At 37.0% G+C, this 11909-nt stretch overlaps 1 pseudogene; it reads right to left on the bottom strand.

Moving 5' to 3' along the window:
• Window positions 1-2079: 2079 nt before the first annotated feature.
• LOC137640431 (piggyBac transposable element-derived protein 4-like) lies at window positions 2080-4125 on the bottom strand (annotated as a pseudogene).
• Between the last annotated feature and the right edge of the window lie 7784 nt (window positions 4126-11909).

The following is an 11909-nucleotide window of genomic DNA, read 5'->3' as shown; positions in this document are numbered from 1 at the left end:
ACTCCACTTGTTAAGAGCCAAAACTAACCTAATTTCCCTATCAGCTAGGATCGACATCAGAAGCTGCAGTATGATATTTAAGTCAATCAAAGGAAACAGAGACTGTCCTCTGAGCAACAGACTTAAAAGACTCCTCCCTTTGGCGTAGGAGAATGATCTAGCAAAGACACACGTAAAGAGACTGCTGGACACACTTTGAAGACTGCAAATGCAAAATGAAGCCTACAAGAGATATGGGCAATAAAAGAACGATGGCTACATCACTCCTGCTCCATGGTCTCCGGACCTAATACAGTACAACTTCATCATCTTTCTAGCAGTAAGCAGAGCTCTCTGCATACCAGAACCACTCTCAATAGCAGCCACAAATGCAATCAACAGCACCTCAGCCCCCAACATCTGCTATACTGATGGCTCACTTAATCATGATATCCCTGTAGCAGCAGCTACAGTCGTTTCGCCATTAGGCTACAGAGAATATTAGAGGTGTTCAAACCACGTCTCCACGCTACATACCGAGCTAGAGGCAATTGCCAAAGCCCTAGAACAATCTGCCAGTCTACATGGAGGAAACAAAACAATCCATACAGACTCGAGAGGAGCCATTCTAGCTCTCTGCAACAAAGAACCCACTAAAAATGTCTACTTGATTACAGCAATACAGTACCTAGACATACCTCATTAACTTAACCCTGGACAGGTAACGGTAAATCTCGTTACCTATTAAGGTAAAGCCGGGCATATATGACCGGCCGTAAAAAAGTTATTTTATAAAATATTTACCAATAAGTTGTAAAGACAATTAGGGGTTGGTTTATTGGTTTCAACAACCCTTAATACTACTCTGTGGTTTAAATCAAACAAAGAATAGAAAAAATATTTTTACTAAATATTTCAAAAAAATAAGTTTGATTTTTTAATCACTTACAGTAAAAAAATTAAAGAAAATCACAGAATTCAAATAATTACATAATCTCCACAGGACTTCATCCCAGGTGGTGTCTTCAGCTCTGGGGAAAATCTGAAGCAAATTCGTCGAAAACTGAGAGAGCTGAAAGCATGAGAAAAACGTGAATTAAAAAAATTATCCTTTTATTGGCTACCAAATGACTATTATATACATATGAAAATTACTGAACGTTATGTAATATATTGGTATATGATCTAAGAATACAATTATCATAAAAAAAGATTATATATTTGTGCACTTTAGTTTGAAAAAGACAAGTAAATGATAGTACCACCTTTTTAGGAATGATTTTTCACGCAATTCCTTCAAATAAAATATGTGGTACATCATCACATATGGACTCAATCACAAATAAAATTACACAATTTATAGAAAATTTCATAAGGAACAAGAATATAACAAGTTTATAGTACTTACAATAAAAACAGAGTCACAAGGGCAAGCAGAGTCTGAGGTTGTGCGAGTGTCGCAGGCAGCAGCTGTTGGAGGAAAAACAACTGATTAGAAGCGTGAATGAACGCAAGCATTCAAGACGTTATTTGACCTACTAAATAGTGTTATATTTCGTTAAAATTTCACCTGGACCCTTATAGAAGAGGTACAGTCAGTTTTAAGTAAGAAATAATCAAAATAACAAAAAATATATCCGCTAAGGGTCAATAAATTTGAGAGGGCCGAGTTATCAACCACTTTTTTCTTAGAAAGTGCTGAATAACTCTCAATAAACGAGCTCAATCAAACTGAATATTACATAATCTATAGTAAATTCCATAAGGAACAGGAATATAACAAGATTATAGCACTTACGATAAAAACCGGGTCACAGGGCAAGCAAAGGTAAAGGAGGTGTGCATGTCGCAGGCAGCATCTGTGGGAAGAGGAACAAGCTATTATTATGTAGGTTTTCAAGAGGCAATTAGGCTTACTGAACATTACTACTTTTGACTGAAATTCTACGTGCATCTTTTCAGATGATACATTATAACTTTGAGCAAAAAAAAAAAATTAGGAAAATAGGAATCTGTAAACCCCGAATGAACACATTTTCATGAAAATGATATATTCTCAAAACTTTACTGCAACATGAAAGAAAATATGTGGTGTCTTACCTAGACATTTTTGCAATTGGCACAGCAGATAACCTTGTGGCTGGCAAAGACAGGTTTATGACAATGGACACAAAAAATTCTGCTTTTCTTGTGGGTGTTGCTGGGACACATGTAACATCTTGTGCGCATTTCCAACCTCCAGGACGCTGCTTCTTGTGGTATTTCAGGAAGATTGAATGTTATTCTCATGATATGTTTCAGATCCCGAGACAGAAAAGTCAAGAGCCTGTACCTACGATTGACCCATTCGTAGCACAAGCCCTCCATCAGCTCCTTGTAGAACTGCCGCCTACTCCTCTTTGGAAGACTCGTGTTGTCGGTGTACAGAATATAGGAGTTTACCATCACCATGTTGAGCATTCCAAAGAAGTATGCTAGAGGCCACTGTCTCGTCTTTCTTGCACAGGAACTGATGCTGCATAGCTGATCAAAGCAATCAACTACACCCTTAGTTGCATTGTAGAACATCTGAATATCAGATTTGTAGTTCTCGATGACTGAAGGCTAGTGGTGGAATGCCGACAGCAGAAGAACCCACTAGGTGGAGTTGACCCTCTGGCACTGCAAGGTGACATTGTGGGCATAGGAGAATGCAGCCACAGAAGAGCCAACTTCCATCTTCTTATTGATGACACACTGAGGAATATAGGGCTTCTGTCTGATGGTCCCTACCAGGTACATGCCAACATCCTTCAGCACCAGGGCTAAGGGCAGGGAGGTGAACCAACTGTCTGTTGTCACTGTCCTTCCTCGTCTGTGGTATGGCTGAACAAGCTCCATAGTAAAAATCTCTTCTAACGTCACCCCCTTCGGAAGCTCAACAGTCCCAATGCCCACGTAAGGGATTGCATTGATCATGTAATGCGTGTCAGCATCAAATGCCATGACCACCTTCAAGCCATACCTGGAGATAAGAAAAATCTATTGGTAAAAGTATAGCAACTATGAATAAATAATAATCACTAAATAGAATAATAAAATTAAAAATAATAACAATGAAAATAAATAAACAAAATATATCACAAACATATATATAAAACAAGTATTATCATAAATTATTTATGTCATAAATTTAGTTACTTTGCTTGTTTGTTTGGTATGTACATTTTGAAAGGGCATCGTCCACGGAAAGGAATCAACTGCTCATCAACAGTTATATGAGATCCAGGCTTGTAGTTCTCCTTGCAGTGCTGGATGAGCATATTCCAAATCAGTCTTGTGACGTTTCTGTTGAGTGGTACTGTCGTCGAAGCGGATGACTCGTAGAAGGAAGGTAAACCGGTGTTCAGTCATGACAGCTCTGTAGACGTGAGAGCCATCTAGCAAAGACCACATATCCGATGAGACTTCCCCAAATGTGTAGCTGTCAGCCTTCTTGACTTGTGGTCTCAGAGTCTCTATCTTCCGGTTGGTCTCTACACAAATGGTGGCAATCATTGTGTCATCAAAGAAGAGAGCAAAGAAATCACAGGGCTTTGTAAAGCCTTGTACTAAGGTGCTGGAACTCCCCCTTGGCATGTAATGGGTATCATATCTAGGCAGGTCTAGATTGGGATCCTGTTGCCAAACTGTGCCATCCCTTGCCTTGACACACTCCTCTTTCAGCTTCTTGAAAGTAGTTCCTACTGCACCATGCAACTGGCCCCTTTTCCTTTTCCTGATGATATGTCATGAGACATATCATGGGACGTGGAGGGTCTTGAAGGGGGGTCGTCAGGGTCATAAAAGTTTTCCTCGTCTGCTGGCATGATTTCCAAATTATTCACAATAATATTGACAGACATAGTAACATCGGAGACCACAGGCTTAGACTTCTTACAATGTTTGGAAGCGGGCCAAGGGTCGTGGGAACTTGTCGAAGCTGTCGAAGCTGAGGGGGACACCTTGGACCTGCTTGAATAAAATCTCGAAGCATAGAAGTGAAATACCCCATTGTCCTCGTGGTCTTCATCAACCTCATGTGGGGCATCCTCTTCTTCCTCACTCTTACTTTTTGGAAGGTTAATGAACGAGTCTTCCTCGTTAAAGTGCGTTCGAAGAAGCCATGCTCTGAAAAAAAAAACATCAAAATTAGGAAATCAGAATATCCACCATATTTCCTTCTAGAAGCATGCCAGCTGGCTGCCGGTGGTTCTAGAAGTTTGGTAAATCTTTCACAAAAGTTGTATAAAAATATCAGTAACACACATATAATGACAGTTATGCTATAATAAATTATATAAAAACTTTGACTTTCACTAAACTCACGTGCAACGCAACGCTGGGTCATAAATGACCGGTATACCCGTGAAAAATTTGTTATGGCGTCGAGATGAACAGAGCAGCAGCTACAGCACGTCCAACATCTGCAAGAGCGTATCCTCAACTGCCAATTCATGGGCTAACATTTAGACTAATAGCAACCCCATCTGCGCAGTTCTTAAAAAACTTTTTTTTTGCGCAGCGTCCTGGTTATAGATGCCCAGCGTTACCCGTCCAGGGTAGCAACACCTGGCAAATAATCCAAAATTGGATTTCAAGTCACACTCTAATCACTGGCAATGACGAGGGCGGTCACCTATCCGAATCTCCCCTAATGTGCCAGAAAATCAGTATCAAACTCCAACCTTCACTGATAACCATCAAGAATCAAAAGATAGCCTTTTGCTAAATGTAAAAGACTTGTGAAGTTAGGCAAAACTTCTTTGATGGAAGCAGATCAGCAAAAAGGAATAAATATGTAACAAACCTAATCCCGTATCCAATTGTAAGAAACATCTTCCACAAAGATGCAGTCATTATTTGCAGACGGTGACTGGGATATCTGTGCAAATGGTAAATCATCATTGATAGCGACGAAGACCCAGCAGTACAAGAAATGCCGGGAAGACCGTGCAACAACTCTCAATAACTAACTGACGAACCTCTGTAACACTACCTATTTAAATGTCAAGAAACGATTCTACTTAGACAGAATTCCAACCCCAACATTCCTGTAAATGTGATTGCAATTGTAAAACAAATTATTGCCAATGTTGATATATTCTCAGCCTTTCTCCGCAGCTACCCTCCTCGGGGATAACGTGATACTAGCACCAGTTAGAACTTAAGTAACCTAACATGAACAATGCTTAACCACTTTTTAACTCCCTTCTCTCTTTAGTGAAGTTTCAGGAAGCTCTCCTAACCAAACAATAAATCTGAAATCATTTTACACGTCTTAATGACCGCAATAAATAATTAAATTGATTTTTTTTATCTATTTTGGTTCTAGTATTTACAGGTACAGGAATGTTTTTTTCACCCTTTCTCTATCACTCACATTCATTAACCAATTTCTCATTTTCAGCTCTCTCCTACTCAGCTGAAACTTTATACTATTGTTCATCTTAAAAACTAAAGCTTAAGCTACTAAAAGTAATTTTTTACTTCTATACCAATATCTCTAACTAAACCTTTCCCAACTCCTTCACGAGCCCTTCTACTCATTAGGACTTAACTGCTGTACCTCTTTCTCTCCAACTAAACGACGGAAGCCAGTTGGCTCTTTTGTGCAGGATCTCTCCTCCCCTCCGTCACCTTCTTCCTTTCCATTGGCCAAGATGAGGCTAGGGCGCCTCTAAGATGAGAAAAGCAAGATGCTAATTATCCTTGACTCACATCCTATCCCAAAGAACCTACAAATAAAAGTTGGTGATCATCCTTAACCAACCGCCTATCCCAAACCGCCAACAAAATAAAGTTGCAGATTATCCCATAACCTAAATTACCTATAAACCTAAAAGACCAACCAACACCAGCGGGCTCCAAGCTTGCAAAATCCCGTTCCTGGCCAAATCTAAAACAACAACGATGAAATCATGGTTTCAGACTAACAAAGTATTCTTGGATTCTTATACTCTACAATGATTATGATTGACAGGCACTTTGGCCATTGTTCTATAAATACATTTTGATAGCAGATCCCTTTTCACTATCATTGACATAATCCTTTATGCAGCATCATCATCAATAAGGAGACAATTCGAAGGTGTTAACTTATCGCCTTCCTTGATCTAAAAAATTTCAGTCTATCAGAAAAGAGCCCCTGACGAGCGAATGCAAGCTGTAGCAGGCCTTGTTGAAGTTGAGAGCAAAAACGAATGTAAAGAACATTTGGAATTTTCACTTATTCACCGAAAAAAAAAATCAAATCAAAATTTCACCTCTGACATTGACAGAGAAGAAATGAATGAATCTTTTATTTTTTTATTTATTTATTTTTTTTTTTGGCTAAAAGGTCTTTCGTCAAATGCCTATCCTATATTCCTTTACTGCTCCTCAGATACATAATCTCCACTGCAGCCCACTTACAAGCTTGTATAGATTTAATTCATCAATCCTCAAGTAAAATGTGAGTTTTTTTCAAAACTCAAATTTATTAAATGAAGGTTGCACAGCAGGCTCGATCAGGACAACCTTGATTTATTGTTGTTGATCAATAATGAAAGGGATATTTTTGTCCCAGTTAATTGATATTTTCAGGGATTTTTAATGTCATATACACACTTTTCTCAATATTTATTGTAAACAGTGTATTCCTGGATATCTATGATAATGAATAACAAAATAAACAAAATAACATAATAAAGAGGTCGGATCCTAGGATGCAATACATATTTTTTTTGCAATCATCAATATTTACGAACAAATTCAAAGAAGTGAATCAGCACTATGAATGATATCATCCATCATTCACAAGGGTGATAGTGCTTGCATTTTATAGATTTTAATTTTTTTTCCATTATTATAGTTCTTTAGATTTCTCTCTCTCTCCCTCCCCCTCTCTCTCTCTCTCTCTCTCTCTCTCTCTCTCTCTCTCTCTCTCTCTCTCTCTCTCTCTCTCTCTCTCTCTTTCAAATTGGTAGATGAGCTGACAGAGGAGCAAAGAATCTGTCTATCTCCTTAACATCACGTCTACTTTTGAATTCTTAAAGATAGTTCTTTTCCAAGTTGCTTTCTTTCATAAGATACATTCACTTGAGTCAAGATCTATAGTTGGTGATTGTTGCAGTTTAGAGGAACGGCAGCGAAATTAACACATGCGAAGGAATAGACTAATTTTAAACTATAATCCCCCCGTCTCTCTCTCTCTCTCTCTCTCTCTCTCTCTCTCTCTCTCTCTCTCTCTCTCTCTCTCTCTCTCTCTCTCTCTCTAATAATTTTTCTTTAACAGTCCAATATCTTGGAGTTGCACGAAAGCCAAATCCACACTTGGTAAAAGCAAAGAGAAAATTGACAAGGATGATCCTCACATCTCAATGCTTTGGTTTAGAAAAAGGATGCTCTTAACGTATGCGTCACTTGGGAACTGCAAATGTATCGAAAAAAGGTCTGCTTTGGCGCAACAGTTAATTTAATCGTGATAAGTTGAAACTTCTAACTTACGTTCAGTCCATTCTAACAGTATTTTCATGCTGAATGGGTGAATTTCTCTTTACTGCCTTCGGTTCCTCTATTGCCATCTAAAGGTTATTATATTATGCAAAGGTATGATAAATGAATATGAATAGATAATAATAATCAAAATGAGAGGAAGCATAGATAATGTAGCCAATGTGGTGTAAGAAAGTGGATAACAATAAGAAAAAATATCTGAAACAGTGGAGTAAAGGATCATTTAATTTTTGTTGATAATGAAGATACATAATTGTGTATAAAGAAGTGACGTACTCTAATCTACTGTAGTCAATGAAATAAGAGATTTTTCTTCAATTTAGGCATGGATTAGCCGGAAACGGGTAAACATGTCAGTCCTGCGACAATTTGTATTATCTCAATTCTGGTATATATATTTTCTGATCTTTTTGAGTAGTCTCATAAACAAAAATTTTCGGGAGAGAAAACAGACATATTTTTGAGTCGTGAATACTTGGAGTGTCAACAAAAGGAGATGTTTCTCATATTCTTTTCCAAGTTGTAGTTCTAGTAGTAGTAGTAGTAGTAGTAGTAGTAGTAGCAGTAGTAGAGAGAGAGAGAGAGAGAGAGAGAGAGAGAGAGAGAGAGAGAGAGAGAGAGAGAGAGAGAGAGAGAGAGAGAGAATCGTTAATTGATTATTAGAATAACATGTTTATTTGTCATATTTTTTCGCGAAATGTCAATAAAATTTATATGTACAAAAACACTATTAATATATGATAATGTGTGTGTGGTTATTAAATAGTACTGTAAGCAGACAAAAGGATTTTAAGCAATGAATCGACGTGACTGAGTGAAATTTGACAAGACTGATAACCTCATGGCTTAAAGTTTACGTTTGATCCTCGTGCATTATTATCCTGAGTAGAATCTGGTGGAGGATCAGTCCTAGGTAAGTGGCATATCAACCTTCCACCAAAGAGGGATTAGTCTTGACCTGTCAAATATCTCATTGCGCATATTAATGTTTCTCAAAAAGAAGAAGACCTCTTACCACTGTGTGAAACTATGGTTCTAGTAGGCCCAGGAAGGCTACTTGAACGGAAATGAGTATGGAATAATAAGCGACTCTTTTAAGGATTATGTGAGCTATGGATAGGAGGTTTGGGGAGCCTATAGATCTACCTGCTTAATCATTAGCAGTCATTCCCTGGCCCTCCCTGGTCCTAGCTTGGGTAGAGAGGGGATTTGGATGCTGATCATTTTCTTTTTATGTTCAGTTTCTAGGGGCATTTTCAATGTCCCTGGCCTTTACCATTCATGGGCGACCTTTTATACTTTTAAAAGACTGAAAATAATCTCTGTGACAGTAGCATGAATGATATTTTTAATATCAGGAATGAATGCAAATAATAATCAATAGTTGGTTCATGAAATGAAGTACCCTCGGCATATTGACATACTGTATAGATATATATCAGAATGTGCAAAAAAGTACTCTGAGCATATATTATAGAATTCACACAATTTTACACAAACGCTCATGCAAACTCTTCGCCTGAAAAATTGAAGGACACTTCAGTAAATGTTCTTTGTTTAGATAAAAAAGGTTGATTTATATTTTTTCATATACATGAACGACAATTATTACTTGGGTCGGAAATAACAAGGCTAGATAAACGCAGTAATCGACAACCAAGATCGAGAGAATACAAAATCTACTCACGCGCATGTTGTAACGTCATCGTCAGTGCAGCCCACAGAATAAATGGCGAAAACGTAAGTGAAAAGGTTAGGTAAAAGAGAAAACATACAGACACCACAGATTTTCTGGGAGACTTACCTCTATCATGTCCTGCAACCGTTACAATGGGGGTTCCATTTTGGAAAAATATTCCTGTGCCTTATTTTTGACATATCTAATAAGGAAATTTAAAGTTTAATCCTTGTGTAGAGGGCAAACGAGTATCCAAGTCTATAAATCCATTTACCGCAAACAATTTTCTATGTCGATAAAGAAAACGATATGCCAAACTTAAAGGATATGACATGAATTATCGATGATATGAGGATTACTTGATGAAGAATAACATGCCATTGACCAACTCTCATAGCTGTGTACACTTGTTAGAGCTACTGAATACTCCTATATCAATTCCATTCCCTAAATGTGGGTCTGGGGTTGCTGAATCCTTAATAGAGATCTAGCTAAAATAAGTGCATGGTGCAAATGGTGGGGATGAAGTTGAATCCTAACAAAACTCAAAGTATGATTGTATGTAAGTCAAAGACAGTGGATCCTCAACATCCGGATCTCCGTATTGATAATATTTCTTTAACTTTGCATAACTCTTTTGATATTTTAGGTGTGATTCTCGACAGAAAATTTACTTCTGAAAAACACATTAGGTCTGTGTTTTCTTCAATTTTACCAAAAATTGGCTTATTGAGAAATCTTTCAGGATTTTTGGTGATCAATCTATTCTCAAGAACTGTTTTAATTCTTTCATTCTACCTTACTTTGGATATTGTTCTCCTGTCTGGTCTTCTGCTGCTGATTCTCATCTTAATTTGTTGGACAGAAACTTACGGTCTATTAAGTTTCTTATTCCTGATCTAGATATTAATCTTTGGCACTGTCGTTCAAATAGTTCATTTTGCATGTTGCATAAGATTTTTCCTAACTCTGACCATCCTTTACATTCAGATCTTCCTGGACAATTCCATCCTGTTCGTAATACTAGACAGGCAATTAATTCCAATAGCCAGGCCTTCTCTATAATGAGACTCAATACTACGCAGTATTATAGAAGCTTTATTCCAGCTGTGAGCAAGTTGTGGAATGATCTTCCTAATCGGGTGGTGGAATCAGTAAAACTCCAGAAGTTCAAAGTTGTAGCAAGTGTTTTCATGTTGAACAGGCTGACATAAGTCTTTTTTAAAGTTTATATATGACATATCTGTTTTGACGTTGTAACTCTTTTTAGAATGATTTATTGTTAATTTGTTCTCATCAATTATTTTTTTCGTTTTTTCCTTTCCTCACTGGGTATCTTTCCCTTTTGGAGCTCTTAGGCTTATACCATCTTGCATTTATAACTAGGGTTGTTGCTTGGGTAATAATAATAATAATAATAATGGTAATAATAATAATAATATTAATAATAATTAAAGAATAAACATTGAAGATTATCAAGAAAAAACTTTAACATTAAAATAATTTTGGAATTTAGATTACAAACCATTGTTCCAATCGAATAAAATGCAAAAGTAATTTCAGATTTTATTTCACTCAGGCAATTTACATAATTTATTTTTTATTTTTCTCGCAACCGAAAATACAGTCTGCATTTAACAAAAAACTTTATAACATCACTTGGTAGGTTCAAATAGTTGCATATTTCTGTGCACACTTTATATATGGAGTTTACCTCATTCTTTAAGGATTTGTCTTCGTGATAATAATTAAACAATTTTTCCATTTGCTTCAAAGTGCCGACTGTATATATAAGAATTGGCTGGATTAAATCTTTTTGTTCATTTGCAAAACGTAATACACTTATTTCTCACATATTCATCCTTTGGAAATCTATGGTAAGTTATTTCAGACCCTTTCACGTGTATTTTTCTGCACCCGGACACTTCACAGACGGCATAATTATTTTAGTTACGCATAAATATTATGAAAGATTTTTATATTACATTGACCTTACCATTTACCCATGAAGAAAAATAAAAGCCAATGACAATCCCTCTGTACATATACCTGTCGAATTCAGGTTTTTTGTACATAGAATTGAAAGCAACCCATCTTCACTATCGTAGCTAATTAGGAGGATTGTGACTTGGCATTTGATTAATGAAAAATTTTGCACATTTCAAACATACTTTTCATGTTTCAAATAAGCCAAGTATTTTAATATATTAAACTTTGGATTCTCCTAACAACCTCGGGATCAGAGCCCCAGGCGAAATCACAGAAAGACTATAATATCTGACCGGCCGGGTATTGAACCCTGGTCCAGGATACTTGTATGACCTTGACCTTACCATTTAACCACGAAGGAATATTAAAAATACGTTTAAATTTGCAAAATTTATCATTAATCGAATGCCATGTTACAAACCTATCAATTAGCTACGACGGTGAAGATGGATTGATTTCAATTCTAGGTACAAAAAACCTGAATTCGACAAGTATATGTACGGAAGAATTGTCATTGACTTTTATCCTTCTTCGTGGCTGAGTGGTATGGTGAATGTCATACAGGTATCCTGGACCAGGGTTCAAAACCCGGCCAGACAGATACTATAGTCTTTGAGTGATTTCACCTGAGGCTCTGATCCTGAGGTTGTTAAGAGAATCTAGACTTTGATGCACTAAAATATATGGCGGATTTGAAATATGAAAAACACGTTTAAATGTGTAAAATCGAATGCCAAGTAAAAACTAC

Source organism: Palaemon carinicauda, chromosome 5 (assembly GCF_036898095.1).
Source record: "Palaemon carinicauda isolate YSFRI2023 chromosome 5, ASM3689809v2, whole genome shotgun sequence".
Classification (NCBI taxonomy): domain Eukaryota; kingdom Metazoa; phylum Arthropoda; class Malacostraca; order Decapoda; family Palaemonidae; genus Palaemon; species Palaemon carinicauda.
Note: the sequence above shows the minus strand (reverse complement) of the source record. Positions and strands in the feature narration are given on the sequence as shown.